The sequence below is a fragment of the Tyto alba genome, unplaced genomic scaffold, assembly GCF_018691265.1.
Source record: "Tyto alba isolate M040663 unplaced genomic scaffold, T.alba_DEE_v4.0 Super-Scaffold_1, whole genome shotgun sequence".
Classification (NCBI taxonomy): Eukaryota; Metazoa; Chordata; class Aves; order Strigiformes; family Tytonidae; genus Tyto; species Tyto alba.
In genome coordinates, this window is record NW_024881261.1 from 4281405 (window position 1) to 4302365 (window position 20961).

A 20961-nucleotide genomic window follows, 5' to 3' on the forward strand; every position below is an offset into this window, starting at 1 on the left:
TAAGACCTTACAGGATTTGGAAAGGAGTGTATCAGGTGGGCAGTTACACAATGAATAAGCAGTTCTTTCAGAAAAGTAGGGTGAAGGAGTTTACATAAAATGCATACATTTGAAAATTCAAATATATGCTTAACCAAGACTAGGCCTTAGTTGGACATCACCCATAACAGTACTATTACGAAGTTAAAATACCACTTGAAAGCAAGAAGCAGCTGTGTGTGTTGAAAAGCTAACATAGTATTTTCATTCTACAAATCCAGATTTCAATTCAACTGCAACTCACTTTTTCTCTAATGAAGAGGGGATTCTGTCTTCATGCTGGCTCAGACCTTTTCCTCAGATTGACAAATATAAAGGATGAGACTAAGCAGATAGCTATTCCTGTAAACAAAATGAAAACAAACTCATTAGAGGTTTCCTACTGGACCTGAGTAACCAGAAAGTTAATGATTAAATGCCACACCTATTCTGATCCCAATTTACTGGTTTAAACTCAGTCATGACCTGCTGAGACTAACATACAGACTGGTTAAAACAAACCAATATTTATAAAGAAACGGTGGCCACACAAGTGATCAACCTGCTTAAGTAAAAGAACTAGATGCAAGCAACATCAAATTCACACCAAAACATCTATAAACACTCTTATTGAAATCTGAAGCTTATGATGAGGAAACAAAAACAAAAAAAAAAGCTTTGTGTAGAGGGCATAATAGAGGGAAAGGGTGAGGCAAGTAGATAAAGGACAAAAAGAAAAATGTATACAGTCTATTTCCTCCCTTAGCACAGAATAGTTACTCAACATATAAGACTCAATTATATCTATTTTTAAACATTCAAAACTGCTTAAAATACAAATTTGTCATATTAATTGACTGACAATTCTCATTCTACATATCACAACTCTCTTGGCTAACAAAAAAAAAAAAAAAAAACAGAGTCCAGTAAACAGTAATTCAAAAGTTACACAACAGGATTAAATTCAAAGCTAGACACATGAAACTAAAAAATAGTTTATACCTGTACTCCGATTAGGAAATGTTTTAGGAGTTAGTACATTCTCCACTGAATTACCTTCACAGACACCTTGCTCTATCAAGGTATAACTAAATGTCCACTTCAATTTGTCACCCTTATTCCTACCATCTCCCTTCTGCGAACTCCAGCATGCAGCATAGGTTTTTTCCAACAGCTCGACTCTGATCTATTCACCAGATCAGGTGGCTGCATGAATGAGGGGCTATCGCATGGCGAGGACAGAGGAGAGGGCAGGACTATCCTTTTCAGCAGCAATCCATATTTATGCTGCATGGAAGTAGATGAGCAATCAGGAATACATAAAGCTTTCTCATAAAGCTCAGGTTCTAATATTACTTGTTTGAACAGCCTGCAGAGCACTTCACTCCCACCTATACGTTATAAAACTGTGTCAGACTAAGGAATGTGCTGAGAAGGGAATTAGACTTCCTACTGCTTCCCCTCCACCATTCCTCAAATGTCGATGCCCATGCAAAACAGGAAAAAAAGGAGCGAGATCACACTAGGTACCCCATATTGGTAATGAAATAAGTGAAAAAATACATACACATACATAAGAATACAAATCAACTCAATTTTACTAAGGGTGACTTCATAAAGGAGACTTTTCAAAAACTTGGAGGAAAAACAGTTCCTCTACTCCATAAACAAACTAAAGCTTTGCCAAAACACCTCCTATACAAGTACAATATATGCCAGATTTATCTATGCCACTTGGCCAAGGCTTCTTCCCCCCAATTCCCAAATTAAGGTTTAGTTTCTTTTTTTTTTTAATGAGCTTGTTCTCTCTATAAACAGTAGTGTTTTCTGAGATATTAACGTTTTCTAGTTAGGAACGTTAAGACAGTTGAACATGGCTTTTGGAAAAGAGAAGGAAGCAGGACCTGCTACCAGCAGACCCACCAAGAGCTGCTTCACTTGTGCTACAACCTGAAAGTGGCTGTCCCAATACTTCCATGCCCAATACAAGCTTGCAAAGCATTTCTACCTGAGCAGAAGCTGGTATGTTTTGAGTAGGTAATGCTTTCAATCAAAAGCTAGATCTGTGTACAATGTGTGATGAAGCCCGAGAGGGATCTGTAACTGTAAATGGTCTCCCTACCTGCCCCAGTTTATAAAGCCTCAAGCCCAACAGTTCCCATTACAAAAAAATCCCAACCCACATTTGGGATGGGGCTAGGAAACAAAGCATCATCTGTTTTACTGATATTAAGACTGGGAAAGGAGATTGCTGCTCAAGTTGAAAAGCAGCTGGTTGCAAAAACGATCTAACAAATACCGAGATATTATTTATGAAACTAAATAGCACAGTACATACTGTGTTACAAAAAAGCTTTCATATATATCATGAGATTAGGTTTTTAGCCTCAATTATTTTCTGCACCCCTTAAAAGGCTTGATTCTTTCAGACATAATTCTTAGAGGGGATGAGTATTTGCAGCTTTGAAAGCCTCCAAGATATGAGCTCACTACCTCCGAACACGAGGCCTCGGGTTACTATGAAGTAAAGAATATAAAAAGGCTCAATGGAGCAATGCAACTTCTCTTTGACAGCTCTGCCAACACCCACCACAGCACAACTAGATGAGGAAATTTAGCACTTTCACATATCAGGGTTTTTTTTTTTACTTTTAGGTCTTGGTCTGACCCTGAACTGCACCCCACCTCAGAGGCACTGGAGCCATCTGATTTACCGGGACACAGGATCACCATCCAGCCACTGAGCAGTTTGAAGCTTGTTACATTTTTTTAGAATTACTTCTTTGCCACTCTGTCTTCAACTTAACTTGTTATTTTGGATTCTTCACAGAGGAGAAGTTGAATCATGTAGTACCTCCTCTCACAGAAATAGCACAACAGTGACTGTGAAGTGCAGGTGCATGCCTTAATGTCCCAAAAACATGAGCAGACAAGAAATTAAAACCCACAAAACTCCAAGCAAGTTCCAATTGATCAGTTTATACAATATGCTAAATATTGCCTGGACAGACTAGTAGAGTAACTCAGTACATTAAAGAGGAGAACATTAAATTCTGATAAATCAAGTAACAAAGAAAAATCCAAACCATTACCCAACTACCTTTTTACAAAACAAAGTCAGTCAGAAAAGGTCACCTAGAACAGTCACAAATTTTTCTTCTGCTTTGTTTCAACTTTTAAGAATAGTCCTCTTTTAGGTGCACGGGAAAACAAAATGGCACATAGAAATTAGGAAGAAACAATGAAGTCCTCAACAACATTTTTATGACAGAATATATTATACTCCCTTCCATTTCATTATTCACTGTGTCCAGACGTTGTTCTTCCTTTGGCTCAAACAAGGAACGATATGGAGCTCCATTTCATTAAACAATCAAGACCCTCCCCACAAACAGGCCAGACACTGCTTCAGACCAGTCTACACTAGGGATTTTTTGCTGGGATGGTGTTGGCAGAAACCTTACGTAATTATACCGATCAAATCAGCATTCCCATCTTAACTCATTTTGCTCATGTGTATGCATTTTCGAACAAAGCTAACTGCTTCTGTATTTACAGGGGAGAGGGAGCTGAGGTATCAACTTAAGCCTTCAGCAAGACCTGCAAGGCAAAAGAGATCCACCCTCCTTCCCCCCGATGTAGCTGCCTCTCTTAGGCTGCTCCAAAAAGAAAGGCAGGCTGGTTTATTTATTTTAAAAGACTGAAGCAGCATTTCAGAGGAATAAAATAAGGAGAAACATCTTGTTCTGAAAGAGAGGTCTATAACCAAAACCAGAATCCATTAACTCAGTTTATGAGCATAGAAGCAACCTCTTTCACACATCCAACCACAAAAAAGGAGCAGAGAGGAACAGGACTGCGAGTCAGAGCAAGAGATCAAACAGCAGCACTTTTTACTGACCGTATTCTTCATGTATTATGAAACATGGTGCATTTAAATGCACATCTACCAAGAAAGGGTTTCAAGCTGACAGCTGTAATTGCTCACTAACAGCTGGATAACATTGCTCTGAAGCTTATATATACACACGATGGGCAAACAGCTTATTAAGAAAAATCACCTATGATTAACCCTGCATAATTTGACACATTTTCAGAAGTGTTCCCCCTTGCACGTCACTACTTCAAGTTCTCTTCCAATTACCCCTAAAAAATTAGCATACTTTTTAGGTATTTCATTTCATAGGAAGTTCATTTATACACAAATAAGCTTTCTAATTAAAGCTGTAAAAGGAAAACCTGTTAAAATCACACATCTGGATTATCACCTTAAAATGGTTATGATAAAACATGCACTAGTCTGAATTCAGATAGATGTAGCCGGTTTTGTTCTGCAGTTTTGCAGAACATTTTTAAGACGCATAAAATGAATTTGAGTCAACGGTTCACAGTCGAAAACAAAGCACTGGTTTGATTTCACTGTTTTCAAATACATTTATAAAAACACTGTCACTCTGCTGCTGACTCTAACCACAGTATCTTTTTAAAGCTCATATAAGCTGTACCAAGGGACTCAAAAATTTTGCCAATTGTTATATACAGACGCTAGGAAGGTCTAGAAGATAACACAGCTGTACACAACCTTAAATCAAAAAGGCCAATTTGTTTCTTTCAAACTTGTAAACTCTCTGAAAACTTCCTCAACGATTTCTTACATGAAAGGCATTGCTATTTAACTGGCTCAAATTCACTTTTGGTATCTGGGTCCAAGAATCCTTATGAAGTATCACACTGTCAATATATTTCAACAAAAACAACTTAATGTTTTAAATAACCTGTTTGAAATGTATTGCCAAGTGTTAAGAATCAATTTTCACGTGAAATTTGCCTTGCCTAATTTTCTAAAATGGAATTTTACTGACACCTTCTCTTAAAGCTACTCCACCTTCAACTGTTCTTGCATGACTGCTTTCTCAAGAATTCAGCATAACTCTCAACAGATCAGTACATTAAAGGCATTAAAACTTGAACCTAGGCTTCCACAGTTTGAAGGGAACTGACAATAAGTTCCATTGTCATCTCTGCAAATTAGTTTTAAAAAAAAAATTAAGAGCACTGACCTTGTCAACGGGACAACCAGATCAGATCAGCGCTGCATCTGGACGTTTTGCAGTAAGGGCAATAACTATGTATCATAATAAAGAATGGAAAGATTACTACAAAGTCACAAATGTAGAAGCATTTTCTGTATAGCCTGAATATACTGAAGCAAGGAATTTAAAATTAAGCAGAGTTTGCTTTGGTTGTTAGGACAGTTCTTTAAAAATGAAAGGACACTGTCCTAAAGAGATCAGAAAAAAAGGAGAAAATACTCTGTCATCTCAGTCAAACGAGCACTGAAATAATTTTCTACAAGCTTCTCTATGAGGTGGGGGCTTTTTGCTTCATGAATTTTTACTTCTTTAAAGAACGCTAGCTGGCTATTTGCAGTACAGACAGTAGGAAGTGGTCTCAGACTGCAGCTATCATCACAGAATGCAGAAACCCCTTTCTTATAAAACACAGATAACAAAGCAAGAACTACGTTGGAAGACAGAGGCTTTTGTCAAACTACATTATCCTTCCCATCTTCATCCCGGTAAGAGCACTGCTTTCGAAACACACAGGGATCACCTCTGCTCTTCTGAGTAGCAGAGCTGTTCCTTTGCTCCAATAACATGGATAACAGGAAGAATGTTGATGTCTTGAGAGCCATCATCGCGTTAAGATTGGAACAAATCTCAGTTCTTTTCAAGTCCAAATCATTACTATGTGAGTCACAACACAATCTATAAACTGTAACATTAATGGTGTTTGAGAAAAGAGACACTGAAAATATTTTAGTTATAACGGAGTATTTATAATCTAGTATGTTAAATGAGTTTTAACATTTATCTCTAGTTTTGATAGTCAAGGCTGTCAAAAAATACTCTGTACTGCAGATTTTTAGGTATGATCTCCTTCATTACATGCAACTTTTCATCTACTCTTGTAAGTGGGCAATTAGTTAAAATCCAGATGGCTTGATCTTGCAAAGAAACATGCTGCAAGAAACGTAGTTCTCAACTAAAAAAATTCTGAGAAAATAGTATCTTTTGAAAACATTCAGAAGTCTGTTCACTGGGTGAAATCTGATGTCCTTCACTTACAAACAACTAATAAAAAAATGCTTACATTTTGACTTATGGATTCATATCTCATTTCAAAACATCTTAGGTCTACTTTATTAGGTATTTATGGTATAAAGAAAAATTACACTGATTTTGCTTCAGCTTTCTTTTCAATATTCCATTCAGATTTCCAATCCAACTGCTATCATTTCAAATAAACCTTGAAACCTGACTTTTCATAAGCAAGAGAATTTATATGCAGTTCTAATGCAACAGGATGCCTAATTTTGCAAACATTCTATACAGTAAGAAGTCAATCATTTGGGAGGTTACAGATCTTAGAAGACATCTGTAATACAAGAATTGACAATGAACTTCAGGTTAGGATGCAGACCTAACTATAAAGAGACTCTTCTATAAAAGCTGAAAACTCATCACAGAATTAGCAGGTATTTGACAATACTAAACATCCACTCTTTCTGCTGTCTTTTTTTATTTTGTTGTTTATCCCTTGAAGCATTTTTGTGCTCTTAATCACTACAGTTAATCCTGCTGTGCAACTTGCAAAGTACAAGTTTCCATTTTATTTGTTACTCTTCTCAGATGGTTCAAACTACATATAGCTCTATCAAATTTATGACTAAAAGCTAGGAAAACTTTAACTGCTGAAAACAACCTATAGAAAACACTAGCAGAGGCTTGCAGCTCAGCCCTCTTTCTTATTTCAGTAGAGTTACATTTATCAGCGGGTTTTTTGGTTTTGTTTTAAACTCAATTAAAAGTGAACAGTTATTTAAATGAGATGTTACTGTACATTAGGATGGACTAAGTAGCACTGCTTACTTAGAAACCAATACCATTTGGGAAAACGAGAGTAAGCAGATCAACAGTTACATAATACACAGCATCTCCCACACAATACTAATCAAAAAAACAGGCAAAGTGACTCAAAATAATGATCTATGATAGAATATTCACATTAATACAGCCAGTGACATTTAATGAATCTGATCATCATGAACAGACAGCAACAGATGAATACTTACTCAAGATGTATGATACAGTAACAAACATATGTAATAAAACATAACAGAATTTTTTAAACTTCATATTTAAGACGTTTGCATTGGACAAACTACGTAAGTTGAACAAGAGGTTTCTTTATAAAAAGTCAGGTCAAACACAAAAATAAAGTTTATCTCTGTTTAGACTACATGCCTAAAACACGAGACTCATTTTTGTTTAGATCTCAGCCATCCTCACACAGGATAAGGAAAACCAGATGTCATGCTTGGAATATAAACACACTGTGGAGTCAAACATCAAAACTTTAACACACTTAAACCTGTCCAACAACCAAGGAACATTATATTAAGACTTGTACATTTGACATTTAGTTCCAGTAATTATCCTCTGGACCTCCTCAGTACTGGCTGACCATAAATCAGAGCATGGCTACATGCAGACATAGTCACCATTTGGTGGAGAAAAAACACCTGCCTCCAACTGAAACAAGGAAACACACACTCAACATCAACTATTGTGTAGTTTCCTCCCAATTAATGGCAAGCCACTTTCAGATACAGTTAAGGACCATCTCTGGCATATGCATTTGCAATTGGGCTATACTTAAGGCTAGGTCTAGTTCAAGTAAGACATACAAGCTACGCATTTTACCCAGCTCTTCTTAAGATACTGGCTAGACAGCAAAGTATCAAAACAAGGGGGGGGTGGGGGGGTGGGGTAGAGAAAGAGAATTAGAAATGCTATTGTCACAGCATAAAAAAAACCCCACTACTATGTATGTTGCTGCTTAACATAGTGCAAAGAACTAGTAGCAAATATTACAGGGGAAACAAGTTCAAACTCCTTCTGGAGAAGGAGTGATATCAGGTTGGGTTTTTTTTTAAATCACTTTTTTTTTTTTGAACCTTATGATTAGTAATCTGCTCATAATATATATCCAACAACTCCAAGTTAGTCACTGCAAGGTACTCTAAGCTGCTAAAGATTCAGAGTAACAGCTCTAAAACAGTAAACCTTCTGCTTTTGGGAGGTGGGAATAACTTTCTGCTAGAGACAACACTGAACAACCTTCTTTAAATAAACCATTTAAAAGCCATGAGGTGACAATTATTTTTATCCCTGCCAAGCCAAACAGTAATACGGAGGTCAAAAAAAAAGTAAATAGTCCAGCAGACCATTCTAACCCTTCAACAAGATAAAAATTAGCTTCTCAACAAGCACACAGTACAGGGAAGCTCTGTAGCCAAAACCTAAACCCACAGGCCCATCTGACAGAAGGCATAAACAATAATCAGGCATTATTAAGACACCTAGTACAAAGTACTCCCAACTTATTATGGCAGTGTGAACTAAAAAAAAAAAAAAAAAAAAAAAAACGGGCCCAGCATGAAAACAAGTATATACACCACCCTTCTTGAAACTGCAGAAGACTAAGGACTCAGACCTGTAGATTGAAGCTGTTTTGGGGGAATATTCAGAGAGCAGCAACTAATAAATATGCCAACTGTCTCTACTGAATCCCTGCTTAGATACTTGGAAAATGAATGGAGACAGAATAAATACTTTCAAGCCCATTAGTCTGAAAGACATACAAGTCAACATTTATCCAACGCACTTAAGAGTCTTACAACCACAAGAAATAGGATTCTCCCTCTCATAAATAATCACCTTCACAAAGCAAATTTCCTATTTTTTGCTAGAATTATCCACACTTATGAAATTTATGACAGTTGTTTTTCTTCCCAGATAATCAACTGACTATGCACCAAGAGCCACATGGTTTTTAAATCAATGGACTTACAAAAGTGTGTGCAATTTCAAAACTACTAAAAGATTACTTGATCATAAGAGTTCTAATCTGCTGAAAACAAAACAGACCACTGAGGTTTGTTTTTCTTTCCAGAGTCATGTAAACCATGGTTCTGACAATTTTCTTTAGCTCAGGAAAGGTAACTCCTGAATATCTAAAAGACAGCAGAACAACATAACTTACAAAAGTTTCTTAATGTCTGTAAACTACCCAGTAACTCAGATTTTTTTCTGTTTCATAAACACCTACTCAAGACTAGATGCTAAATCAAATCAAAGTTAAAGAATCACATGGAGAATTTTTAAACCCCAACATTTGATTACAAAAACAATGGCAAACATAACCCAAATAAAACATCACCATGTATTGGCTTCTGGCATGGTGGGAGGAAGAAGAAGGAAAAAAAAAAAAAAAACAAACACACACCCAACAAAAAAAAACCAACAACAACAAAAAACCCCTGTAGACTCCTTGCTCACAAGTGACAGTTTCAGAAAGTCTTATTGACACTTACGAAAACAGACCCACATCCATCTTTCCAGTCCCCCCATCCCCTGGACAGTAGATTGCACACCTGTTATTCGTATTGTACCTACCTCTCATTACTTCAAGTATTTTCAGCTCAATTCTGAACTCAACCTTAAGGATGGATATAAATTCTGTGTCTTCTTCAGAATTTGTCTTATAAGTACTAAGTTTGTTAATTTAAAAGCCACGTGTGAACACAAGGAGAATTAGCAGCCATTCTCAGCAAAAAAGAATTCCACATTACTAGGAATTAAAAAAAAAAAAAAATGCAATAGTACCCTTGTTTTAAGAACAAGCAGAACAGATTGTATCAGTATAAATTCAAATAACCCAAGGGGAAAAAAAGGCAACTTAATTATATCTGCTGTACAGTAGAAGATGTAAAAGGGCTGCAAACTTGGCTGCTTCATAGGCAAGATGCTCTGCACATACCAGCAACTACCACTCCTTCCAATGTATTGCCTTCCCATGTTCCTAGTACAAAAATCTACAACTCCTCCTGCTTTCTTGAGCCAAGGACTCTGCATCAGCCCACTCCTGAAGACAGTTCCTTCAGTTCCCTCTCCAAACATCACTGCACTCACTCCCTACTCCACCACCTCCACAGGTCTCCTTTCCCTGGTCTTCATCAAAATGAGTTTTTGCATAAATGAGACAGCAACACAGGAAAAAAAAAGGTTGTTTTAAAAAATGCCAGGTAGATATAACTCCAGTTTGACCACAGAGCTTCTGAAAACCTGCCGATGCCAATGAAGGAAATACAAAATCATCCATGTAAATATAGACTAACATGTCCTCAGAATTCATGTTGAAGTACTACAGTTCTTTTTTTAAAGTATGTTAACCTTTAGACACCAAAGAGCTAACAGTCTTCTTATTAATCTTGTATTTCAAAAAAGTTTGAAAATAATTAACTACATCCATATGAGAAGCTGTGCGTCAGCAACCGATGATGCAAAAATGAAGACAGTCACAAAATCAACCCGATTCTGTGCAAGTTAAAGCAATGTCAACTAGGCAAGAAGTGCTACAAAAAAAAAGTACCAGGAAAGTGGCTGAATCCCTAATGTTTGAGACCTTAATTAGAAGATAGAAGTTTTCTTTTTAAGGTATAATAACTTCTGTTCAACTGACATTACAATGTTATAATTATCTGTTATTCAACTGATTTTACCAAGCTATGCCATTTGACAAGTGGTAAACTCTTCATCAGCTGTGTTGAAAAAAATTATCCTTTCAACTTTGCCTCATTTCCCTCTTCATATGTAGTACTACTTAAAGAAAAAAAAAAAAATTAAGAACTCTGTTACAGCTAAGCCAACCATTTTCAGCTGCCAAACTAAAGTTTAGTTCCATTTCAGTACCAGGAGACTGTGGATCATAATTCATGCAGTTAAAATGAGGATTACTTGTTGACATAAATTTTGAACAGCTCAAAATAACCCAGTCTTCAAATTCTAGGGGGAGGAAGGGACATGAAATTACTAGAAGAACTGGCAGTAGCAGTTTAAATGCTTTGCTGCAATTAGTAGACAGTACATCACAGTAAAGATGTATTGATCTAAAGTCCTGCACAATCTCAACCCGGTACAAAGCTGGTATGGCAAAGAGAAGCTGGTAAGAGAAACATTAACACCTAAATTAATACCACATGAAGGAGCCAGTAAATCTCCCATTAAAGTGCCTGAGAGTACATCTGATTATTTGATTGTATTAAAAATAACCTCCGATACAATCAGTAAAGTATTTTCTATTTACATTTCTGACTTATTTACAGATCCATGTTGCAAAGAACACCAAAGATGGACGGGATTTCCCATCCCCAAGGAAATTACACATCAAATGACGTACAATTAGAATGGCCACACACAAGGCCAACTAAGACTGAAAATGTTGCCTTGACCAATTTTGTGTTTTAACTAGCCTCCAATTTAAGTCATGCTTTTATGATGAATCCCGTTGATGCTCTTATGCCACTCGGCATTCCAATTAAATTAATATTTTTAATTATACTTCTGAGAAAATGCTAATGGATACAACTCTACAGTAACAGATTATAGCCTCGTTGGTCATCCCCATCTGCCTGTCCTTACTTAAGCAGCGTAAGAAAAGGTAATAATTTTTTTTCCTTCAAGAGAATTACACCACATAACTAAAGTTTCACAAATCCTACAAAATGCAATACATCCAAAAGCATTCTTCTCTTTTAATGCTGTGACAGACTTATATCAGAAGTGATCTTTTACATGCGACATGCTAGACTCCGCACGCCGAGACATCAATTCAACTTGGCCTTTGGATGGAGGCAAATAAAACAGTTCCAGAACACCTCTTGATGCTTACCTGTTTCTCCCTCTTCAAGTAACCACTGAAAAAGGGGGGGGGGGGGGGGGTGAAAAAAAAAAAAAAAGAAAAAAAAAAGGCTTCACAAACCTCTTCTGCAAAGACAAGATATTAGATGAGCAGAAGGAAATGCAAAACTAGGTGCAACAAATCTCTCCTGAACTATCGTTACAAGGTTCTACACACACCAGAATGAGCTTTAACACAGTAAGGGCTAGAGAAAGGAGGAGGTTAAGGTATTATACAAAAGACATCTCACCTTTCAATTTTTGCATCAACAAACGTATCAGTATGTTAAACTCACATGCCAGTTCCACCACTTACGACACAGTAGGCAGCTAGTGAGTATAGACTGTTCAAGCACAGCACAGAGCCCGTCAAACAACATTTGTTTACTACACCAACTCCCAAGATTTCTAGAAAAAGTTGTCATTATTGTTATCACTGAAAGGCACCATGGCAGCAAAAAGTTCTCAGCAGCTGTGCTGTGTCTGCTATGCCGGAGACCCAGATTAATTTTCTCCCATCATTTCTCCCACTTGCTGCCCGTAAGAGAGCAGTGACTACCGTGGGGACAGAGCAGTTGAGATGTGGGTCAAGGGCTGGAAGGAGGGCCCTTTGGTCACTCCGAAGGAAGGACTCACAGACATCCACGACCTCTGCAGAGAACTCTACCTGAACCTGGCAGGGAGCTGCTGCAGTGGGGGACTGGGAAAGTTAGAAAAGCGCTGGAAGCTTAGATTGCCACGGTTTGCCTCACTTGTTAATCAAACTTTTCTAATTTTTTTTTTTTTTTAAAAAACTTCGGTTCACAAAAACAACCTCGATTTTGAAATACTTCCCACACTGCACTTTATTTCTGATCCGTGATATTGTACTACAGGCAATACCATGGGAAGTTCTGCTATCCAAAATTCACCGACACACGCAAATAGCTCCCACCACCTATTCTAGCACAGTACACAGATCAAAACAGGCATATCCAAAAAAAAAAAAAAAAAAAAAAAAAAAAGGAGGGGGGAAAGAAGTGGGAGGCAGCAGAGGCATGATCTCACCCCAGCAGACCGAGCTACCGCAGCCCAGCGCTTGGAGAAGCAGCCACAGGAGAAAAATCAGAGTTTCCTGCCTTTGTACCGAGACTCTTGTTGCTGTAACACAGCTTTATAAAAGCTCTGTTAGACACGGCGCTGCTGGGACGGGAGGGAGAAACGCCGCATCCCGCGGCCGGCGAGCAGGCTGCCCTTCCCACGAAGCGAAGACCACCCCCCGCCCCCCCCCCCCCTCCTCCTCACCTCCTTTCCACGCGGGACGGTGAACCCCAGCGGGGCCCGAACCGGTCACGGAAGAGGCAACTTCCCCCACCGCCCCCTCAGCCCGGGCCACCCCCCGGCCCCGCTCCGCCGGCGGGTCACCGGCCGGGGAACCGCCGCGGGCTGCCTCAGCTCGCCCCCCCCCGCCGGGAGGCAGCCGGTGGTTCACCCCCTCCTCCGCCAAACGCCGCCCGGGGAGGGAAGAGGAGCTTTACCTCGCCGCCGGGAGCCGTCCCTCGGGTACACGCTCGGCGCTGGAAGCCGCCTGCGCCCCGTGCCGTTTCCCCCCCCCCCCCCCCCCTCCCTCCCCGGCCCGCTGGCTGCGGCGTCCTCTCCCCGCTCAGGACATGGTTTCTCCCAACGCGGCGGGCTGCCGCGGGCGCGGGCGCTCCCACTCAGCGCGCCGAGGGGGGGGGGGGGGAAAGGGGGAGGGGGGGGGGGGGGAAATCCTTTCGCCCCGCTCCCCGGGCTCCTCTAATGGCGGCGGCTGGAGCGGCCCAAAGCAAAATAAACCCCCATACGGCCAGGAGCCCGCACGTCAACCCGGCCTGCCGGCCTGCCCGGCGCCCATTGGCGGAACCTGCGCCTTCCTCTCCGCCAATGGGTGCGCGTCTCTTTGGGAAGAACGGGTGATGTCATCCCTGCCTGCCGGGGCGGCTCGATGTTGGGGTGCCAGGACGGCGGGTTCGCCCCGCCGGGAGCTCCGGTTCCCTCCCTGCCCCTCAGCCCCGGGTCCCTCAGGGCAGCCTCGCCCGCCCCGCCGGGGCCGCTCCCTCACGCACCCCCCGGTCCCCTCGGGGCTCCCCGGCGGCCGCTCGCCCCTGTCAGGGTCCTTCCCTGAGGCAAACCCCCTGCGCGGGACCCGCCATGGGCGGTAACGCACAGCCTGCGTGAGGGGTGGGAAGGGAGACCGGCCGCTTGGCTCAGCATCCACGGTTGGCGGTGCTGTATCGACATAAAGTTCCCTGTGCAAGTAATCCCTCATAAAGCCCCGTTTTGATGGTCAGAACTGCCACTTGCGTGACAACCGATCCGTCCAGTGTCCTGACAGGAAACATCTGCATGTGATAAATAAAAAACGCGATGGAGGGTCTCATGCACAGCCCGCAGCCTTTGGTAGATTTTCCATTAATCCCCTCAGTGCTTCCATCGTAAAATATTTCCCTGAGCGCTGCTATGAAATAAACTGTCAAGATTTCCTCCGTGTCGATGCTGGCCGTCCCCAACTCGGCGCAGCGAGCGTGTGGGGTTGGGGTTCGCGATGGCCGCCCTGGCCTGAAGGACTCTTGGGCCAAGTAGCAGTCACACAGTGCAAAGCTCATTCCTCTTCTGCCCCGCCAGTCCTCGTGCCGGCTGGGCAATCACTGGTTTTGATTTCCACTCAAAAATCGCAAATCTGCACCTTAAGCTGTCCTTGTAGTCTCACTGAGAGAAAAAGCATATTTGCTTGCATCCTCGCTCTTCCCTCACGGGTCTTAAATCATTTGGTACCTGGCTTTTCTTTTTCCCGCTGCCGTTCCTACTTTTTATTTCAGGCTTTCTGAGATGTTCTAGTGCTTTTTATTTCCATGGTTTCATTCCCTGTTCCCAGCCGAGGTGATAAAGGGGGACTCTGTTAGCTAATGCCTCAGGCTAAGTGTTGCACTGGGAAACTCATCCTCCTCTGACCAGCTGGATTCATCCCTTCTCATTCAATCAGCATAAAAGAAAAGCATCCAAGATGTTCAAGCAGAGAAGTGATGACTTGCATTAGAGAAAATCCCTTTGTCCAGCAGACAAACATCTAGAACCGGAGTCAGGACAAATAAAATGTAAATATTTGGAAAGTCTGAAATAGAAACTTATCTCCATTTGCAATTAAAGCCGTTCCCTATAAACACCAGAAAATTGGGGGGGGGAAGGATAATGTGATTTGTCTCTCCCAGGCTAGTTATTTACTAAATTCTCTTTCTGACTCCACCGAACAAGTTGGACCCCAGTCTGTGTTTTGGAAAACAAACCAACAATTATGTATATATAGCTGTAGAAAAGATGGGGACAACTGTATTTTCTTTCACACACCCACATATAAGATCCAGATGAACTTGGATAAGTCGAGTAAAAGAAGTTTTCCTTATCTTAAGGAATCGTACCATCTCTGTGCCTAGAAATAATTCAGAAAATGTATCCCTTGCTCTTGTCATCTAGGCAAGATGATGGAAGAGCTGTCATGTAAGTGAATAACAAGTAGTGGGGTAAATCCTAAAGGCTGCCACAACTGTACAACAGTGGGAAATTTCCAGAAATAACGGTTATACATTAGACGGCATAAAAAGATATGAAAGATATGAAAATAAAAGGAATAAGTGATTTGGGGGAACATATCACTTCAAATTCTTCCAGAATACTTCCTAAATCTGTCAGAAAACTTTTTGGTGATCACGGAAACATATTTTAAACAAAACACAGTGCACTGCAGCACATTAGGAGCATGTAACGTACTTTCACAACACAGAAAAGAGCTTTAACGAACCTAGACTTACAGAATTCCAAAGCCTTTTGTTGCATAGGTAAGAAAAAATTAAGACCAACTGAAAAAAAATATTTTTGAGGACTTATAGAGACAAGTGATTTTCATATCTGCATAGTTGTTCCGCAGAACAGAAGCATTCCAAGTAATGAAAGGTACCTGTATAGGATGTAGTAAAATTGAATTTGAAAATAGTTACCGGAGCTGTTCCTTTCAAAAGTGAATCCCGGATGCGTCTCCAAATTACCAGACCTTTTTGATCTTGGCAACATTGTTCCTAAGGCCATGTCTTTGGCTCTATCTCCAAGAACGGCTGGCATCTCCTGCCAGGCTTACCTCACAGGAGTTTGCCATTTGTTCTAGACTTAAACAATAAAATACAACAGGAATGACCTTTCAGCAGGTTAGAACGTTTATATTTACACATGTATTTTATCCAGTGATAGCTTTCAGACTTCTAATTTGGAGAGGAATCAAAATATACATGACTTCATAACCCAGTTCTCAATAGATTTGTTATTTGATCATCTTTTTCTTTTTTACATGTCAGAAAGATAATTCTATTTTTGTTAGAGGTAGCAGAAGTTGTATACAAGTACTAATTTCCTATATTCCACCTCAAATTTTTATTTTATTCCACCAGTTTAAATTGAAATTTTAACTCTCTAGTAAAGAATTTGGAACAGTCATACTGGTTTGACAGCTTAATACGTTATTTTGGGAACTTTGCTTTGCAGTGCTGAATTCACTCATGCCTTGGAGATTATGTGTCTTCACTAACTGGGTGAGCAACTGCCCTCTGTAACCCCAAATAAGCCCATAGCAAAACTACGAGCCTTCATTCATATCTAAAAATATAATTCGCAGACTCCAGCTTTCTTTTCCCCCCCCTTTCTCAAACATCATAAATCCCTGTTCCTGTAAACACCCGCTGCTTTCTCCCCGCCTTCCTCAGCCATCCTAGGTCCCTCCGATCTCCTTTCTTTCCTTCCAGTTCCTCTAGGACAAGAAAGAGCTGCTCAGGAAAGAGCTGATAGGAAATTTCCTCGTCAGAACTCACAGATTTGACGAAGTCCGAACGGCGCGCGCGCGTAAGCCGTGCGTTTCCGCAGAAATATCCGGTGGAGCCCAGCTAAGAAACCCACCTGGTTCCTCCCCGTTGGCAGCCTGGAGCTGCACCACCAGCACTTGTGCAGCAGCCAGTAGCACAGACTGCCTGAAGCAGGAACCCTTTGTGCCTCCGAGGTGCGAGCCTTGCTGGCAGCCAGCGAGGCAGATGGCTGGGAAGTTCCCTTCCTTTTCTGCAAAGATTTTATAAATTTAGGATTTTTTTCAGAGGAACCCACAATCGCAAATTGCCGCTCTCGCCTATTAAACAAGAGCGCTTTGCACCACACTGCCTCACGAGACGCCCTGTTTCTTCTGCCCTGATGCTCACTGTTTGTAAAAGGTTTCTTCCCTCAACCTTCCCTGCCGTTTTTGTTCTGATTCACCCTGCTTATAACCGAGTGAATGATACCAAAAGCTATAATTAGAAAGAAAGCATCGAAACATTTCACAGTGGCATATTTCTAGATGTTGCGTACAATAGCAAGTGGACTCAGTGAAGCAAAATTGTGCTTCAGGTAAGCAAAAAAGACAAATACCATATTATTTTATGCTGGCATGGAGTGTTTTTGTGCTGCTGCAGGATTGCCTCAGCCTGAGTGCAATGATTACATCTAGTTAGTGATGTCTAAGTGCGGATCTCGCTCTTATGTAATTCTCTTTACCCTGGTAACTACTCGCTCTCAAGCTTCCATTAGGCAATTCATCCTCGGCTTATCCAGGAGCAGAGATGTACGTGCTCACCAGATGGTTATTTCTCACTAGCTGAACTTTGAATATGCAGAACTCCCTGCTCACGCCGGCTCCTCACATCCTGCTCTTGCCATTGCTTTATTCAGTGTTTTCAGGCTTTTTATGATCAAGGAAGATTTGCAACTGAACTGAAACATTTAGATAAAGAGTGAGGAATAGAAATGCACAAAAATCCAAAGGAAGCACGGTTTTTGAAGCTACTGAGAATAGGATATTTTAAATGGTTGACTGATTTGTTACCATTTTCCATCCTCTCTCTGAGTCAGCTTCAGCCTTCACACCCAGTAAATCTCACACTTGTGGCTCTTTTTTCCCATTTTAGTTTGGGTATTTATTCAGCTATAGCTGGATCGCTATCGCCACTATCCAGATGAGGATGAAGTCAGAGAAAGCATAATGCCCCAACCAAATCTGTTCTTCCCTGCCACAGCTGTTGGGTGTTGTTACAGGCTGCCACCCTGAGACTCATAAACGAGCTTCAAATAGTTGCAGCTGACCTCGGGGCAGGGAAGGAAGGCAGGGTCCTTCCCCGGCGTTACCGCACGCTCCCGGTCGCGGTGGGAGAGTTACTGCCCTCACACTAGCCCTGCTCCGGCCTCATGGCTGCAGCCAGTGAGAATTGGCTTTGCTAATTCTACCCCTTCTCTTGGCTCAGTTTTTAGCTGTTTGTCAGAAAAACATCCTTCAGAAAATATTTTCAGAGTCACAAATTTTTTTCTGATTTCCCCAGGAGCATTGCGCTAAAAAGAGATGTTATGCACGTGGATCAAGCCCTTCTGCTTTTGTTTTTTTTTTTTTTACTACAAGAAAAGTGAGCCGCCAAACACAAGAGGCAGGAAAAGAGCAACCAAAGAGGAAAGTGTTCCTTTCTGTCTCGCTGTCTGTGCCCCGGGGAAGAGATAGCCGTCTTCTCCCAGAAGTGGGAGCAGCTCACACTGCACCGCAAAGCACTCACCCACGCTTTCCTCCTCTTCTTCAGCTATGGGGCTGCCCTACTGCAAAACCACCGTGGCTGTCCGTGGGGCCAGCAAGAGGCACCTCTCTGGGTGGTGAGATTGATTTAGGGACAAAATAGCTAGGAACGATAGAGAATAAACAAATACAGCTAGTAAAAACGATGGAGAAATACGCCAAAAGTATGGCAAAAGGAGTATTGCTGTCTCCTCAATCACTTTGAAATGTATTTCAATAGTAAAAAGAAAAAGGTTAAAAGTGGGGAGCACTTGTATTGAAAGCTTCACCATGCACTATATTTTTCTTGCTTTCTCTCTGGTTCCACAGGGAGCAGAGAAAGGGGGTGGAGGAGTAAATCATTGAATCACAGAGGGGTTTGGGTTGGAAGGGACGTTAAAGACTATCTAGTCCCAACCCCTGGCCGTGAGCAGGGCCCCCTTCCCCCAGCCCAGGGGGCTCCCAGCCCCGTCCAACCTGGCCTTGAACCCTTCCAGGGATGGGGCAGCCACAGCTGCTCTGGGCACCCTGGGCCAGCGCCTCACCCCCCGCACAGGGAACAATTTCTGCCTTAGATCTCATCTAAATCTGCCATCTGACAGTTTAAATCCATCGAGATAGGGCTTTCCAGCTGAAGGGTTTGAGCCACATGATTGGGGAATCTTAGAAACTTTCCTCAGCTAGGCAGACGCTGAGGAGGTGAGGGAGTCTGTGCTGGATGGCCAACACACGCAGAGAAAAATGGGAAATTGGGAGGCAGAGGGGTGGCTGCAGTCCAGCGTGCGGATTCAAGATGGTTCTGGAGGCTCCGGGAGGCTGCAGGATCTGCCCGTCCCAGATGGTGAGCACAGCGTGGCTGCTGCCACTGCTCTAAGCATGCATCAGCAGGTTTGTCACAGCAAAAGAATGCAGGAGGGAGGACAAAGAGGAGAAAAAGAGGAAGAGAATTAAGGAAAATGTGAAACAGAGTATTAAAAACAAAGGGAAAAACCAAAATAAAACAGGAAAATGCAAAGAGCTCTTTGAATGCACTCTTAGGGAAAGCCATGAGGGAGGACAATGACAAGTAACAATGCAACTATAAAAGGAAGCAGCAGCCTGAGTCCCTTTAGGGGCACGTAAGACATTTGTGGGGACTTGAGACAAAAATCCATGAGAAAAATGGACTAAAATCCATAAACTAATTGCTGTGTAGAAACATCAGGCCGAAAGAGGCTGGATTCCTCTGTGCAATAGCCAGCATCTCTCTTATCCTTAGCAATGACAGATTTAACTACTGCCAAACACCGGGACCCCTCCAAAATGCTCCTGCCAGCAGCAGAAGAAGTGTTGACAGAATTGTGGGGTGAGCATAACACTGACGCTTCCAATGCTACTAACTGAAGCTAGATAAAAATACCACATGATACAGGCACTGGTTTTGATGTCTAGGTTAGTTAGCTCCCTCCTCTGAGTACTGGCTTTTGTGAGCCCCACTGATGGTGTCACCCCTCCCCAAATATCATATAAATGTCATAGATGCTAAACCTGGGGGGCGTAGGTTTGGCTGTGAAGCTGAGAGGCAAGAACTCATGCACTTTTCCACTTTTGCTGAGCACACCGCTTTCCCTGTGTAGTGAGACAGTACTATCAGGTGGCATTAATATGCCCCAAATCCGAGCTAAAGTTAGCAGCCATTCATGGTCGGTGAAAGTGAGAAGGGAATTTATTGTAAAAGAAGGCTATCCAGGAGCATACGAGGCAACAGAGAAGGGGCCTTCTGTGTTTGGTTTGCAGAACACAGTACATCATGCCGAGCATAATCAGTGCCAGCTAATCAGATTATTTGATGAGCCAGAGGGAGCAAAATCTATCTTCAAGTTGACGTAATCCACTGATAGACTGCTTAAGGATTCTGGATATGTTTATTCTGTGTCTCAGAAGCCTTCCCCTTACCTATTCATTGAGACTTTCCTTTTTATGAGCAAATCTAGGATTAAACACATATGGTTCAACTAAAAACCAGAAAACAAAACCGGTAAGAGTGAGACTCCATGGGAGTGTAGCTGAAAGAGCAGTGCCAATCGCCACACTACCGGTTCAGCAGGATAGTGAAAGAATATCAGTAACACCAGGAATAATTTAATGCTATTAGTGGAGAATTTATAAGGATGGTAACCGATGAAGCTAAGGAATACGTGAGTCTGGAATTAAAATGTGGAGAGTTTTCTGGAAAGTCCTGGATTTTGGAGAAGATAGATTTTTATTGTAATTCAGGCCTAGCCCAGGCCATAAATTCTTATTACTTTAATACCATTGCCTTATTTTAGAGATATGTTCTGCAAAAAAATCTATACCTTCTCCCATCATTTCTCATCACAAATAGGCAGCTTCCACAACTGGATAAAAAGTAGCTTTCAATCTTATTCCTACTTCTAATCTTACAGAAATCCATTTAGCAGGATACCTCGTAATGCTATGCCTTATTTACAGATACAGCAAGGGAAAAATAAATCAGAGAAACAGAAAAATAAATCA

At 41.5% G+C, this 20961-nt stretch overlaps 1 protein-coding gene across 3 annotated transcripts in view; it reads right to left on the minus strand.

Annotated features, from left to right (window-relative positions):
• Nucleotides 1-13669, minus strand: part of ZRANB1 (zinc finger RANBP2-type containing 1) — a 46870-nt gene extending 33201 nt beyond the window's left edge. Inside the window, exons 1-2 of one of the 3 annotated variants that reach the window (XM_042788972.1) lie at nt 13340-13669; nt 284-381 (exon numbers count right to left, since the gene is read on the minus strand). The gene's annotated coding sequence lies outside the window, so the exon portion shown is untranslated. Of the gene's footprint in view, nt 1-283; nt 382-1020; nt 1044-13106; nt 13126-13339 lie in introns of those variants that run through there. The other 2 variants (XM_042788978.1, XM_042788975.1) reach the window with 2 other exon arrangements.
• Between the last annotated feature and the right edge of the window lie 7292 nt (nt 13670-20961).